This window comes from Wyeomyia smithii, chromosome 3 (assembly GCF_029784165.1).
Source record: "Wyeomyia smithii strain HCP4-BCI-WySm-NY-G18 chromosome 3, ASM2978416v1, whole genome shotgun sequence".
Lineage (NCBI taxonomy): Eukaryota > Metazoa > Arthropoda > Insecta > Diptera > Culicidae > Wyeomyia > Wyeomyia smithii.
In genome coordinates, this window is record NC_073696.1 from 138,574,711 (window position 1) to 138,591,943 (window position 17,233).

The window sequence follows — 17,233 nt, forward strand, 5'->3', positions numbered from 1 at the left end:
TCTGAATACTCCTCACTCTCATTCGAAACGTCACGGTTCCGCATGCGCCTGGCGGTATCCCAAAGAGTGCTCATCGCTGTTTCCCTCGACAACGCGTTTACGAACCGCCGCCAGTACCCGCGTTTTTTCGCCTTTACTAAGCTCTTCATCTGCCTGCCCAGTGCCTCGTACTTTCGTAGTAGGTTGACAGTGCCGTACTCCCGGTAGTCCTTATACGCCGCGGACCTTCGCGCGTACAGCTCAGAGCACTCTTTGTCCCACCATTTGTTGGGAGGGCGTTGTCTAATCGTTACCCCGGGTATCGGTTTCGTCTGAGCTTGCGTCGCGGCGTCGATTATCAAGCCAGCTAAGAACGCGTATTCTTCCTCCGGAGGAAGTTCCTCGTGAGTCTCGATAGATTCCGCTATAATAGACTCATAACGCTTCCAATCAATATTACGTGTAAGGTCGTAGGAAATATTGATTGGGTTCGGGGGAGTTGAACCATTAGCAATTGATATAACGATTGGAAGATGATCACTACCGTGGGGATCGTTGATTACTTTCCACTGGCAATCTAACGCTAGTGATGTCGAGCAGAGGGATAGGTCAAGCACGCTTTCACGTGCTGGAGGATTAGGTACGCGTGTCGCTTCCCCAGTATTCAAAACTGTCATATTGAAGTCGTCGATCAAGTTACAGATTAAAGAAGATCGGTTGTCGTCGTACAGCGACCCCCATAGCGAACAGTGAGAGTTAAAATCTCCCAAAATCAAAAAAGGTGCGGGAAGCAATTCTGCTATATCAAGGAGTTGCTTCTGTTCAATCCGCGCGGATGGGGGAATATATAACGAAACAAGGCAAAGGTCTTTTCCATTCATATTCGTTTGAATGGCAACAACTTCAATATTCGAGATCGAGGGGAGGTCAATTCTGAAAAAAGAATAGCACTTTTTGATCCCTAAAAGTACCCCTCCACCGTGTGAGTCTCGATCTCGACGAATGATGTTAAAATCGTGGAAATTAAGTTGGTCATTTGAATTGAGAAAAGTTTCACAAAGCGCGAACGCATCACAATTGTATGTGTTTATCAAATGTGAAAATAAATCAAATTTGGGGATGATACTTCTGCAGTTCCACTGTATCACAGTGACAAAATTCCTAACCTCTTTCAACGAATTAGTCATCGAAAGATACGATAGCTGAAATGAGGGGCCAAGTTGCTGTGAGTTGCTTCAAATAGGTTTTCACTGTTGGGAGAAGGGCAAGAAGAATGTTTTGAAGGGGATCTGGTATGTTGAATGTTTTAAATATCCAGTCCACAATATCAGAGAATTTTATGAACCCTGTTTCTTTTATGTCTTCTGATCGAGAAATGGGTGCCCGAGGGGTTTTTGGTGCCCCAGGAAGCGGTGGGTACTCCTGGTTTGATTTGAAATTAAAACCGGGGGGTACTTGCTTCGGTTTTTCTTCACCACTTCCTTTTTGTGTTGTCTTATTGGTCATTCCGCTAGGGGTTATCTTACGACCTTTACGAGAAAGATTAGGAGAGTTGAGCATTCTCCTCTTCCTAGATCCCTCTGGCAAGGCATAGGAACACCCTTCGACGGGATCGTCAGATGTACCCTCATCGGTTGGCAAAAAGGAAAAGATGTTTCCTGTCGAGGGTGGCTCAGCCCTCTTAAGCATTTCTGCAAAAGAGCGCTTTGATCGTTCCTTAAGGGAACGCTTAATTTTTTCCTCGCGCTGTTTGTACGCGGGACATGCCGGAAGGTCATGCCGAGTTCCCTCGCAATAAAGACACTTTTCAGTATCCCCACTGCAAGCGTTCTCAGCATGATTGCCTCCGCACTTGCTACAGCGTGCCTTGTTGCAGCAGTAGGTGGCTGTGTGACCTAACTGCTTACAGTTTTGGCAATGCATGACCCGCGGTACGAACAGGCGTACAGGTAGACGAACCCTGTCCAAGCGGACGTAGTTCGGCAGCGCGGATCCGGCGAATGTTACTCGGAAGGAATCCGAAGGGAGGAATTTCTTCTTCCCTTCTTCGATGGATACTGAATGCAATTGCTTGCAATCCAGTATCTTTACACTTTGCATCAAGGGGTTTTTAAAGCAGCCAACTCCATGACGCAAAATGTCATCGACAGTGAGATTCCCCTCGGTAACCACACCGTCGATTTCTACATCCTTGGCAGGGATGTACACGCGATACTCTCTCGTGAAGAGCTCGTAGCCAGCAATTTCGTTTGCTTGCTTCAAGCTACTCACGACAACTCGCAGTTTGTTCGGCCTCACCTTCGTAATCTCGGTTACGGCCGAAAAATGTTTTGCCAGGTCTTTGCCAATTTGGATAATATTCAATGGCTTCTTTATGGGCCGGAAAAAAACAACGTAGGGACCGCCAGCGGCATCTGGGTAAGCTTTTACCCGTACCTCCGGTACTCTTGGTACAGGACTTGGCAAAGGGGAGGGCACAGGGGAAGGTAGGGGTGTGCTGATGGGAGAAATTTCAATTTCTTCCCCGTTTGTTTCCACCTCCAGGAAAAGTTGCACCTGCATGTCGTCCATTTTGCGGGAGCGTTACGCTCTACCGCACACAAACGATAAATATTCGAATATGGGGGGGGTTCAAGTAGTTGATGTTAAATTTTAAAAACAATTTTTCAATCTACAATGGATCAAATAAAAAAAAAGACAGTAATACTAATACTAATAACAATAGTAATAATAATAATAATAATAATAATTATAGTAATAGTATTAATAATAACAATAATAATATCAATAATAATATTAATAATAATATTATAACATAGTAATAATATTGATAATAATAGTAAAAATTCTAAAGGTAATACTTCACCGAACGTCTAAGTCACGACCTCACGGCTGATAGTAGGATTAATCGAGCGTCTCCGCAGAACAAACAATGACGATCCAGCTTCGTGTTGAGACACAGTGGCCGTGTCCTACACGCGACCTTGTAGATGCCACTTGTAGTTGACTTCCACTCGCTCGATCGTATGATGGTCCGTGCTGCTAGCGGGGTAACAGCGGTGCGGGAGAATTATTCTTGCTGATATATCAGCTGCGTATCGAATCACTGGCGGGGTAGCCTGCCCCTACCAGTGTGCAGATGTTTCTGCCGATATATAACAGTCTATTGTTATTGCGCAGCACGAGAACTAATCGACAAAAAAACACCCGTACGATAACTCGTGTATTGTTATTTTGCGAACTCAAACGGAGATAAACAATTTGCGTCTAATCGAGACGAAAGCAAAACAACGAAATGAATCGCAAAGCATTGAATTTGTTTGTAACGTTTAACGAGCGATTAATGTGTAATTTTGTGTTGACAAAATTTATGTAAAGTGAAACTTGTCCTGAAATGCCAGGACGAACCGAAAAAGCTCACTTTGATGCGGCTACGAGGAAACGTGAGGCTTCTCCTCCGAGTGATTCAGAAAGCAATAGGTATGAAATTCTTTCTACTCTAGGGGATCAAGAATTTGAAATTTCTCATTCTGAGCAAAATGGCGGTATGAAGAAAGCTAAAGTTCCACCTATTGTGGTAATCGTTGCAAATTTTAAAGCTTTTCGTTCAGAACTTCCATCATTTCTTTCTGATGTGAAAGTTAATTTTCAAATTGGCTACCGAGGCGAAATTCGTATTTTGGCCGAATCTTCTGAAGGCCATAAACATCTATTACAGTATTTGAATTTTATACCTATGATGCCAAAAACGAGAGACCGTTTAAGGCTATTTTGAAAGGTCTTTCAAATGACCAAACTATTGATGAAATTAAAGATTGTTTGACAGAATTACTTGGTTTTTCCCCCAACCAAGTAATTTTGATGAAACGTAAATCAACGGTTAGCGACATGGCAAAGGCAAACGTGCCTCTTAACACCTACACAAATTCACGTACAGAGACTTGTCAAATAAAAATGTGTGCTTCTCTTGTTGGCACACACGACAGCCAGTCAAAACATGAATAACACCGGCAACGCTGGTTGGCGATGTCAAATTTCGACCAACGGGAAGGAAAAAAAGTTTTATTTTGATCGTGCGCTACTTGTTTTTATTAAATCTGAGTATTTCGTTTGTTATAACTAGTTCCAGTGTAAGTAAAAAAACTTGACCGTTTGTGCCTCTCCGGGGGAATATAGTCGAACGGTCAGACTCAGTTTTTTTGCTGCTGCGATTGCGGATTTTTGTTCGCGTAATGTTTGTGGATGCAAATTAACTTACACGTAGGGAATCCAGCGAACAATTTGGACACTAAATCCAGTCGTTTTCTGGAAGGTACCGTTCATATGAAGGCATATTGCGAATAACCCTTTACTGTCGATTATTATGGATTTCTGACGATGTTCGAGGATGTATCCGGGTTCGGAGCACGGCATTGGCGCTGGTGTCGACTGCATGGTCATGTCCTTCGCTATTGGACCTAGCCTGACGATGAAAAACGCAAGCCTCCGATCGGAAGTATCGATTTGCAGAAGTGCTGCACTCAGAAAGTAACTATTGCACCTAGACTGGTGTGCTCTCGATGGAACAAATTATTATTAGAATTTCGAAAATCAAAAGAAAGAATTATCAGTTCCCGTTACACTCTACTAGAAATTTGGAAAATAAATATTGAAATTCAGTCCGCGCAAATATATATTTCGACTGTGACATACAGTCTTACTCAGTGCTTATGTGGACTGGTATAGAGCAAAGCGTAAATCCTGTTTTTCATTTGTAGTAAGTAAAAATGAAAATTTAGCACTCTTAATTGGAGTTAGGTAGGGATTTATGCGGTCGATTGTTTACCGTACCATGTCTGGGGTTTTTGGTAAGCAGATTGAATAGCCATGAGGGGTGATTACCTGCGTCTTTGTTGAGAAGCGTGCATGCGTGTTGTTTTTAAATTTCTAAACTTTCAGCTACGTCTAATTTCCATAAATTATTTACGGGGCGGAGCATGTGAATGTTATCCGAAGTTAGTGGATGTTCCTCGTTAAAAATATGTTCAGCCTTTTTTGATTTGAAAAGGTGTGGTTTAGCATTTTTTGAAACTGAAACTAAAACGTATCCCTAGGTTAGGTTTAGTTTGTCCAATGTAAACCATATCACAGTGACTGCATGTAATTTTATAAATTCCAGCTTTGTTCAGGGTATCAATAGGTTCTTTGGTAGACCCCAATTTTGTTTTGAGTTGGGTATTTCTACAAGTGTAGACAATATCCATCCCAAATTTCCTTAATTTTGAACGAAGTGGGCGTGTCAAGTTAACGTCATATTCAACGGCTACCCTTTTCAGATTTTTTGTTTTCGGGTTGAGTATTGTAAAAGATTTCCGAAATTAAGCACGCTTCTTTTTATCGTAGTTATTAAAACGTGGTTATTTTGTCTATATTGATGTTTGGAAAATTATTAGTTCGAACGTCCCAAGCAGCTGAAGATTAGTGTGTTTATTTTTTAAATAGAGGGATACTCAGAATTTATATTGTGTGTTCTGTCACAAACGGTGACATCAGACTATTACATACATTTTAAATTTCATTATAATAATACAGTTGAAGCCCTCTATTACGACAACTTATATAGCGACAAATCTCTCTATAGCGACATTCTCAATGATCCCTTCTGCTTCATATTCAGAAAAATTATTCGTTTTATTGCGACATTTCTCTATAACGACGGTCCCTTGCGATGTCGCTATACAGCGATTCGACTGTAGTTTATAGGTCTACTTGTCCAAACCTAATCTTACATCTATCTTACTGACTATGATTGAGAATTGCAACAAATTTTTTTTAGAACTTATTTGATATATTTTTTAATGTCTCCACATTAGTAAGCCTATGTACAGAGGTCAAAATAAGTAGGATAGGCCAGTGCCGGTAGGCATGTCAAACCTGCTAATATTTTTATGGCTTTGGTAATTGGTTACCTGCTAAAAATGCTTATTTGCATGATTGGCATCGATGAAAAAAAACCTAAATTAATCCACCTAGCGGTCAGACCCAGCCTTTCTCATTCAAACTTTTTTTTGTAAAAATAGATTTACAGGAACGCTTCAATCCAATAAATGTATATTCACTCTTTAGGTTCTAAAATATTGATGTTGTAATCTATACATATGAAAATGCAGTCCGGTCTGTCTGTCTGTCTGATCCATATAGGCTCGAAAACTACCAAACCGATCGACGTGAAAATTTGTGTGTAGGGGTTTTTGGTGCCGATAAAGGTTTCTATGATAGTTTGAGACCCCTCCCCCTTCTGGAAGAGAGGGGTCCCATACAAATGAAACATAAATTTCTGCACAATTCAAGAACAAACCAAGCAAATGAAACCGAATTTGGCATGTGGATGTTTTAAGGGATAACAAATATGTCCATAATAGTTGGACGCCCCTCCCTTTTCTGGAAGGGAGGGGTTCCATACAAATGAAACACAAATTTCTGCATATCTCGAGAACTAATCAACTAAATAGAACCAAATTTGGTTTTTGGTGGTAAAAAATATGTCCATAATGTTTTGACACCCCTCCTTCGTTTGGCTGGGATGGGTGCCATACAAATGAAACACAAATTTCTGCACATCTCGAGAGCTAACCAACTAAATGGAACCAAATTTGGCAGGTAAATGTTTTTAGAGGTAACAAATATGTGCGTAATGGTTTGACACCCCTCCCTTTTCTATAAGGGAGGGGTCCCATACAAATGAAACACAAATTTCGCACACTTCAAGAACCAATCAAGAAAATTCAACAAAATTTGGTATGTGATTGTTTTTAGAGGTAACAAATATGTCCATAATGGTCCGACGCCCCTCCTTCTTCTTTAGCACATGTTTCTGCACAAATTTCTGCACATCTCGCAAACTCATCAACTAAATGGAACCATATGCCATAAGCCATTATGAAATCCAAAATGGCGACTTCCGGTTTCGGAAAACAGCGGAAAACGACCAAATACCACCCAACATGGGTATTTCCGGAATCGGAATAATGCACTGGAGCCACAAATCGACTTCAGACAACATTTTGAATTGTAAGATTGCAACTTCCGGTTTCTGGAAAGCAGTCTGAAATGGACGATTCCCGTTAAATATGAGTATCTCCGGAACCAGAAAGATGCACAGAAGCTAAAAATTGATCACAGACACAACCTTGAATTTTAAAATGGTGACCTCCGGTGTCTAGCAAACAGCCGGAAATGACCAAATACCATTCAATATGAATGTTTTCGGAACCAGAATAACGCACAGATGACAGAAATTGATTTCACAGGCAATTTTAAATTCCAAAATGACGACTTTCGGTTTCTGAAAAACAGCCCAAAGTGACCAAATACCACCCAATATGAGTATCTCCGGAGCCAGAATGTTGCAAGAAGCTAAAAATTGATCTCAGACACCATCATGAATTGTAGGATGGCAACTTCTGGTTTTTGGAAAACAGCCAAAAATGGCCGGATTCCGTCTAACATGAGTATCTTCGGATCTAGAATGATACACAGCAGCTGAAATCGACCACAGACCCCATTTTGGATTCTAGGCTGGCGACTTCCGGTTCCTGGGAAACAGCCGAAAATGTCTAATAACACCCAATATGGGTGTTTCTCCAACCAGAATTACTCTCAGAGGCCAGAAATTATTTTAAATACCATTTTGAAATCCAAGATGGCGATTTCCGGTTTGTGAAAAACAGCCTAAAATAACCAAATACCATCCAATATAAGTATCTCTGGAACCAGAATAATGCAATGAGCTAACAATTGACCTCAGGCACCATTTTTAATTGCTAAATGGCAACAGTCGAAAATGACCGAATAATACTCAATATGGATATTTGCGTAATCGAGATGATGCATAGAAACCAAACATTGACCCTGGACACCATTTTGAATTCAAAGACGACCACTTAAAGATTCTGGATTTCCGGTGTCAGATTGATGCCAGATAATCTGCTGATAATGACCGAATACCACTCAATATGAATATATTCAGAATTGAGGCAATGTACAGACGCCAAAAGTCGAGGATGTTGTCATTTCGATAAAACCAATCATTTCAAACGATTTGTTATTTGACTTTGATCATATCCTATGGCCGATTCGTCGTGCATTTGCAGACATTAAACACATCGCAAGGAATCAATGAATTTGGAACGTTCAAGTTGCACGATACCACATTTAAATTATGTTGAAAAAGTTGATGTTCAAAAAGTCATGTAATCTTTGAGATAATAGACTTTCGTTGTTTTATTAACAATTTAATACATAACGGTTGCTTAAGTTCGATTATAATCAAATGAAATGGGAACGTATAGGGCAGCCAAACTTTAAAACCACGTGTTCAATCATAATTCTATCAATCAATCATAATTAAATCAGTTAACCCTTAACTAGCCCGCTCATCTGATAATAATATTGATCAAATCGGTTGTGTAGTTTCTGAGATAATGAAGTTTCGTGATTTTCACATTTCGGTACATTACAAACGAAGTTACAGTTCGATTACAGTAAAATTCAATAGAGTGTTATGGAGCAGCTAGACTTATCAATTGACACTAATTTTGTAGAAATCGGGTCAGTCATCTCTGAGAAAAGTGAGTGAGTTTAAGTAGTCTTCGGAATACGTTCCTTTTCATAGCTGAATTTCACATTGGGGCTTGTTACGGGAGCCACTTCACGGTGAGATGACAACCGTAATAGGCACGGTGAAAGTGATTCCCATTTTATTTGTACGCGTTTTTTTTCACCGTGAGATTTTTTCACTTCGTTCTCACCGTAAGGTGACACCCGCAATCAACCCCATTTTTAAACATAACAGGCAAAGTAATAGTCCGATTGCAAGACAAATCAATAAATATCATAGAATGATATAAAAATATCACTGATTTTATGAAAATCGGTCAAGCCATCTCTGAGAAATATGAGTGAGATTGAACAGTCTCCAGAACACGTTTCTTTTCATAACTTTAGAACCACAGGTCCAAATTTTATAAATTTCAAAAGTTAAGGGTATTTCAGGTAGCCCGTTCATTTGAAACCAATTTTGTTCAAATCGGATGTGTAGTTTTAGATATAATGATGTTTCATGAATTTTGCATTTTGATACAAAACCTCTAAACTAAAAATCCGATTATAATACAATTTCATAGGGTCTTATGGTAGTTGCCCCATTTGCAATTAATTTCATGAAAATCGGACTCTGAAAAAAGTGAGTGAGAATAAAAATCTGCACATACACACACACACACACATACAGGAAATGCTCAGCTCGTCGAGCTGAGTCGAGTGATATATGTCATTCGGCCCTTTGAAGCACTTTTATACTTTTGGTTTTGCAAGTGATTGCTATACCCATGGGCGCAACTAAGGAAAATTTCCAGGGGGGGGGCTAGTTTTCATACATTTTATTTGAAAAAAGAGAAAAAAAGAGTTAAAATGCGCAAATTTGATAACGCATAAAATAGTGTCGTAACAGTAGAAAAAAATCACTTCAATCGGGATTGAATCTCCAAAGATGTATTGTATATCTTGACCACAGCGTTTACGCCAACCTCTTTCAGCAACACTGATTCGATATTGAGGAGAGCTAGGTTTGGTAAACGGCTGGGCAGTGCGTACCAACAATACACTCGTACCAACTGGCCAGCCAGCATAAAATAGACCCTAGTGTGGTCCAAGGCATAATGCCATATCCTTACTTTTACGGAGTACCGACTGGAGTACAAGTAACCAAGGGAAGATCGGTGAACCGGTGGAAACTTGGTCGTATGTTGACAGGAAAGGGGTAGCTGTGCTCCTTGGATAGGGGCGGCTTAAACAGCGACTGATCCGAAGCGGACTGTTGAGTTCAACAATAGCGAATTTATTCCACCAGCTCACCTCGTTTTGACCTGGAAGCAACCTAACTACTGTCAAAACTCTTCTTTATTCGCTCGATATTGGCCTAGTATTGACCTGGCGTGCTGCCCGAAGCGCACAGTAGAATTTGTCAGCTTCAACCCGCCACCGCACGTGCTTAGTTCTTAAACAATAACCCAACACGGCAGCCTTGTCGCGAGACTAGGCATCACAGCCCTAGTAAAGCAACATGCTAAAATCAAGTCTAGTGCGACGAAGCAAAATGTTGACGATGTATCTGATACCGGTAGTCCTCTGCGGAATCGATAACACCCTTGGAGTTTCCGAACGCAAGGTGCTACGGACTATCTAGGGTGGAATAAAGACGGACGAAGGATAATGACGACAGTGCATGAGTCATGAACTGCACGCGCTGCTTGAAGAGAACCCCATTGGCGAAAGTCGAAAGGTTGCGTTTGGCCGGTCACGTCGTAAGAATGCCGGGCGACAACCAGATCGAAAAAGACTTGCGGGTGATGAGTCTCTGGATCGTCTGGGAAACTGGCGAAACACAGCCCAAATGCTTGATGCTCTGATATGAAGTATGGAATGTATTTATATTGAATACAATCATTCTCTGGAAAATTCTAGGGGGGGGTCTTCAAACTTTCAAGGGGGCTGAAGCCCCCCTCCTAGCCCCCCGTAGTTGCGCCCATGGCTATACCTTTCTAGGAGAAAGGCAAAACATTTCTGAAGCGAATGTTTCATCAAGATCGATTCCTGAAAGAACTCATCGAGAAATGGCTATATTGCATCCGGAAATCCCCAGAGGAACCTGTATCAGGGGACCTTATCATTTGTGCATAAAATCCATCTTCAGAATTTTCCATCAAGAATCTTTCATATCAGGCATACTTTCAAATATAGGCGTCAATGGCCACTTTCGGAATAACCTGCATGCCCCGAAGGAACTCGTAATGGGAGAATTTACATTTCTGCAACAAAATATAGCATGCGACACCTCTATCTTCAGGAATCATCCAAAAGACATTTTTCCATAACGTACTTTTGTCTTCCGGGTCATAGTAACGGTACAAACTCCGTTCTGTTTAGGCAGTTCGTTTTGGCAGTTTTCTCGTCGTTCCTTCAAACAATTCTTAACAACCTTCAAAAGGAAAGTATTATGGATTTTTGTTACCGGTGAGGACAACAGATATTAGTCATCATTCCGTTCCGAACGCTCGGCAACAATGGACGCATTGAGTGGTTGTCTCGCTATAAAATCGCTACTGTATAGAAGAAGTCGAAAAAAGCATTGCTTACTCGGTCGCGTCTCAAGGAGTGCGAAGTGCTGTGTTAAGGTAGACTGATAATCCGCAGTGAAGGTCATCCTACTATTGTGCTATAGCTGTGTCGCTGCGAAGCTGCCCGTTTGCAGCACCGAAAGACTCGGTGATTGTGGTGTTAATTAGGTGATTTATCACATTTAACGATATGACATTAGATGAGAATGCCTGTCAAACCGCTATAAGCCAAATCATTTCATTTTTAGATGCCTAAAATTTACAAAAAATCACAGCAAAAGGATGTTCTCCTCAAACCCACTATTTTTGCTCTAAAAATACCGATGGTGATCTTAAATATAATTAGTCCGAACTATTCCCATACACGTCTGTAGATATAAAGGTGGGCCAAAGTAAAAATTTGGTGGACCAAAATATGTTTTTAGTACTTCGTAGAAATTTGGACATTTCTAGAATATTTTTCAATATATTGCATTGTTGAACGGTGTATATAAAAATAGACACTTAGCTTTTAACACTGGTATAATAGAGTAGGTATTTATGTTGAAAAATTGCGTTTGTTTTTAATGAACTGTGCGAACACTTCCCAAAGCTGGCCAAAATACCCTCGTTACCCTACTAACAGGTCAACTCGCACGCGACCAATTGATATTCCGTATGACCTTACACGGAATATCAATTGGAAGTTATACGAGGAAATGATTTTAGAAGCTGTCGATTCGATTCCACATCATCACCCACTTGAAGAATACAACCTCCTCGCGGGCTTGATTCTCGACGCCGCGTTGCAAGCCCAAACGAAGAAATGTCCCGGCGTAACAATCAAAGGACCGCCTCCCACTCCGTGGTGAGACAAAGAGTGCTCCGATGTCTACACGCAAAGATCCGACAGATATTCAGCTGGCGTATGCTCGCAAAGAACAAATGGCGTCAGCGTTCTTGGACATTAAGAAGAATTTTGATTCCGTTTCAATTGGCATTCTTTCGGGTAAACTTCACCGACAAGGATTTCCACCAATTTTAAACAATATTTTGCATAATTTGTTGTCCGAAAAGCATATGCATTTTACGCATGGCGATTTGGCAACTTTTGCATTAGCTACATGGATCTTCCCCAGGGCTCATGTTTAAGCCCCCTTCTTTACAATTTTTATGTGAATGACACCGACGAATGTCTGGCAAATTCATGCACGATAAGACAACTTGCAGGCGACAGCGTGGTCTCTGTTACAGGAGCCAAAGCTGCCGATTTGCAAGGACCATTGCAAGATATCTTGGACAATTTGTCTGCTTGGGCTTTACAGCTAGGTATCGAATTCTCTCCGGAGAAGACTGAGATAGTAGTTTTTTCTAGGAAGCATGAACCTGCTCAGCTCCAGCCACAATTAATGGGTAAAACGATTTCTCAGGTTTTAGTACACAAGTATCTTGGTGTCTGGTTCGACTCAGAAGGCACTTGGGGTCGTCACATTAGGTATCTGATGAAAAACGTCAACAAAGAGTGAATTTGCTTCGTACAATAACCGGATCATAGTAGGGAGCCCACCCAGGAGACCTTATAAGGCTTTACCAAACAACGAAATTATCTGTGATTGAGTACGGGTGTTTCTGCTTCCGCTCCGCAGCAAACACACATTTGATCAAACTGGAGCGAATACAATATCGTTGTTTGCGTATCGCCTTAGGTTGCATGCAGTCGACCCATACGATGAGTCTGGAGGTCTTCACTGGAGTTCTACCATTGAAAAACCGCTTCTGGAGCCTGTCTTCTCTTATTCTTATCAAATGTTAGGTCTTGAACCATCCTGTGATTGGAAATTTTGAAATGTTAATCGAAGTTAATTCTCAAACCCGTTTTATGACATTGTATTTCAAACACATGTTCCAGAATATTAACATTTCTTCGAATATTCCAAATCGTGTCAACTTATTAAATACTTCTGATTCTACTGTGTTTTTCGATACATCCATGATAGAAGAAACTCGTGGAATCCCGGATCATTCATGCGTGCAGCAGATTCCCAAAATTTTTTCCAATAAATATCGTAACATCAACTGCGATAATATGTTCTACACTGACGGATCACTTCTCGAGGGGTCCACTGACTTCGGTATCTTCAATAACAATTTAACCGTCTCCCATATGCTCGATAATCCTGCTTCTGTTTACGTCACAGAATTAGCTGCAATTCAGTACACCCTAAGGATTATCGAAAAAAGGCCCATGGACCATTATTTCATCTTTACGGACAGTCTCAGTTCTATTGAGGCTCTCCGATCAATGAAAGATGTTGAGCACTCTCCGTATTTCCTGGGGAAAATACGGGAACATTAGAGTGCTTCATCTGAAAAATCTGCTCAGATTACCTTAGTGTGGGTCCCTTTGCACTGCTTGATACCGGGCAATGAGAAAGCGGACTTTTTGGCCAAGGTGGGCGCAACAAACGGTGAAATTTTTGAAAGACCAATTGCTTTTAATGAATTTTTCGCACTTGTACGTCAGAATACGATCTTCAGTTGGCAAAATTCTTGGACCAGAAGGGAACTGGGAAGGTGGTTACATTCCATTATCCTCAAGGTATCGACGAGCCCGTGGTTCAAGGGGTTGGATGTAGGTCGAGATTTCATTTGCGTGATGTCTCGGTTTATGTCCAATCACTATAGATTTGATGCGCATCTCCGTCGTATTGGGCTCGGGCAAAGTGGTATCTGTGCCTGTGGTGAAGGTTATCACGACATAGAGCACGTTGTTTGGTCATACCCCGTACACCGTGACGCCAGGTCGAAATAAATTACTTCCCTCCGGGCCGAGGGTAGAGGACCAGCTGTTCCTGTTCGTGATGTCCTGGCGAGTCGTGACCTTCCCTACATGTCCCTTATATACATTTTCCTGAAATCAATCCATGCTCCAGTCTAGTCCCATTCCTTTCAACCCACATTCAACAAAATGGCAAGAACACGTCGTAGACCTCGACTTTGGAATCAGCAACTGAATCCCACACGAATCCGCCAGGGCCTGAGAACCCGAGGCCTTCCGGGATATCTTGGCACAGCGGCACACACTATATGGCTACCTGAACACCAACGAACAACAAAAACGAACCATAACCAGCAACTAGACCCTGCACAATACCTACAGGATCCGAGGATTACAAGCCCCTGGCCCAGCTCATAACATCGTGGCTCAGCAGAACAATCGCAATCGCAGTAGCAAAAAAGCTGAGTCTGACCGTTGTGTGACCGACTATATTCCTCCGGAGAGGCACGAACGGTCAAGTTTTTTTCACTTACACGGGAACTAGTTATAACAAACGAAATACACAGATTTAATAAAAACAAGTAGCGCACGATCAAAATAAAACTTTTTTTCTTTCCCATTGGTGCTATTAATGTTTTGACTGGCTGTCGTGTATGCCAAAAAGAGAAGCACACATTTTTATTTGACAAGTCTCTATACGTGAATTTGTGTAGGTGTGAAGAGGCACGTTTGTCTTTGCCATGTCAATGACAGCAGTCGCCAACCGTTCCCAACGGCTAAAATAGAAATAGTTCTATTTTTTACAACAACAACAAGCGACGCACGGTCGACCGCTGTGCTCTGATTGGTCGGAAAAGAACGGAACGGTAGCGGTCGACTGCTGCAGCGGCTAGTCTGATACAGGCTTGATACTGACTTTATGGGACAACAAGACCTTTCATTTGCAAATAATTTCATGAAAATCGGTCAGAGGTGTTCTCGGCTTCCAACAAAGCGAGTATCATGTCAACATATTCCCATACAAAATCAGTAATTGATCTGCATTTGGATGCGACCTGCGCTATTATTGTCTAAAAAACCTAAATTAATCCACCTAGCGGTCAGACTCAGCCTTTCTCATTCAAACATATTATTTGTAAAAATAGATTAACATGAATGCTTAAATCCAATAAAGGTATATTCACTCTTTGGGTTCTAAAATATTGATGTTGTAATTGAAGCATAAAATATGAAATTTGATGTAATGTTAGTGCTTAAGAAATAGCGAAATAAAATAAATGACTCTTAATTTCGAACAATTTAATCACGAGCGATACCGGGAACCTTCAAATAGTACGATACCACATTTAAATCATGTTGAGGCCATATGCATTGTTCAAAGCAGGTATGGTTTTGAATAGTCTTTGAATTTCTTTTATTTCCAAAACTTTTGAACCACATATCAAATTGTTATGAAATTTGTTATTTGTAAATTTGAGAGATGACTCGTTTGTATGACACTAGTTATGTTGAAATAAGTCATGTAATCTTTAAAATAATAGACTTTCGTTGTTTTTTTAACAATTTAATGCATAACGGTTGCTTAAGTTTGATTACAATCAAATGAAAAGGGAACGTAAAGGGCAGCCAAACTTTGAAACCACGTGTTCAATCAAAATTCATCAGTTAACCCTTAATTAGCCCGTTCATCTGATATCAATATTGTTCAAATCGGTTGTGTAGTTTCCAAGCTAATGAAGTTTGAGTGATATCAAATAGTCTCCAGAACACGTTTCTTTCCATAACTTCTGAACCACAAGTTCAATCTTCATGAAATTCAAAAGTTAAGGGTTTTTTAGGTAACCCGTTCATTCGAAATTAATTTTGTTCAAATCGGTTGTGTAGTTTTTGAGATATTGATGTTTCGTGATTTTTACATTTTGACGCATAACCTCTAAACTAGAAATCCGATTGCAATGGAATTCAATAGGGTCTTATGGGGCAACTGGACCTTTCATTTGCAGTCAATTTAATTGAAATCGGTTCAGCCATCTCTGACAAAATCGAGTGAGATTGGGAGAGCGTTACACACACACACACACATACACACACATACAGAAAATGCTCAGCTCGTCGAACTGAGTCGAGTGATATACGACATTCGGCCCTTTTGATCACTTTTATACCTTTAGTTTTTGCAGTGATTGCTATACCTTCCTAGAAGAAAAGCAAAAATTGAGTGAGCTCAAGCAGTCTTTGGAATACGTTTCTTTTCAAAACGTGGTTTCCTTCTTTTATACATAATTATGAACCACATGTTGAATCATTAGTTAAGGATTTTCAAGACAGGCCGTTCCCCATAGATGAGGAAAAAAAAAAGACAGGCCGTTTATTTGGCACCAGTTTTGTTAAAATCGGTTGTGTAGTGTCTGAGATATTGATGTTTCGTGATATTTACATTTCGATACATAACCTCGAAACCAAAAATCCGATTGCAATGAAATTCAGTAGCAACCTATGGGGTAAATACAGCTCTCATTTGCAATCAATTTCACGGAAATCGGTCCAGCCATCTCTGAGAACAGTGAGTGAGAAAAAAAAGTTGCACATACACACACACATACACATATACATACATACATACAGAAAATGCTCAGCTCGTCGAACTAAGTCGAGTGATATACGACACTCGGCCCTCTGGAGCACTTTAATACCTTTAGTTTTTTCAGTGATTGCTATACCTTTCTAGGGGAAAGGCAAAAAGGTGCACATACACACGTACACACCGACACTCACACACACATATACACCTATACATGCATACATGCAGAAAATGCTCGATTCGTCGAAATGAGTCGAGTAGTACATGACATTCGGCCATTTGGATCACTTTTCTACCTTTTAATTAGCCAGTTATCGTTAGGAGAAAGTCATTATGTTTACTTTCATTATGTGATTTCACATTTTTATAAACAACGGACAAAGTTACAATCCGATTACAATGAAATTCAATAGCAACCTATGGGGCAACTAGACCTTTCATTTGACACTAATTTTGTGAAAATCAGTTCAGCCATCTCTGAGAAAAATGAGTGAGTTTAAACAACCTCAGGATAACTTTTCTTTACATAACTTTTGAACCATATATTCAATCATAACGAAACTTGAAAGTTAAGGGTTCTGGAGACAGCCTGATCATTTGAAACCAGTTTTATTGAAATCGGTTGTGTGGTTTCTGAGATATTGATGTTTCGTGATTTTTACATTTTGATACATAACCTCCAAACTAAAAATCCGATCACAATGAAATTCAATAGCAACCTATGGCGCAACTAGACCGTTCATTTGCAACTAATTTTAT

The 17,233-nt window shown here is 40.4% G+C and overlaps 1 protein-coding gene across 5 annotated transcripts in view; it reads left to right on the forward strand.

The window, feature by feature from the left end:
- LOC129732029 (GPI ethanolamine phosphate transferase 1) overlaps window positions 1-17,233 on the forward strand; it is a 385,316-nt gene that overhangs the window by 125,468 nt on the left and 242,615 nt on the right. The gene's annotated exons all lie outside the window — the stretch shown is intronic.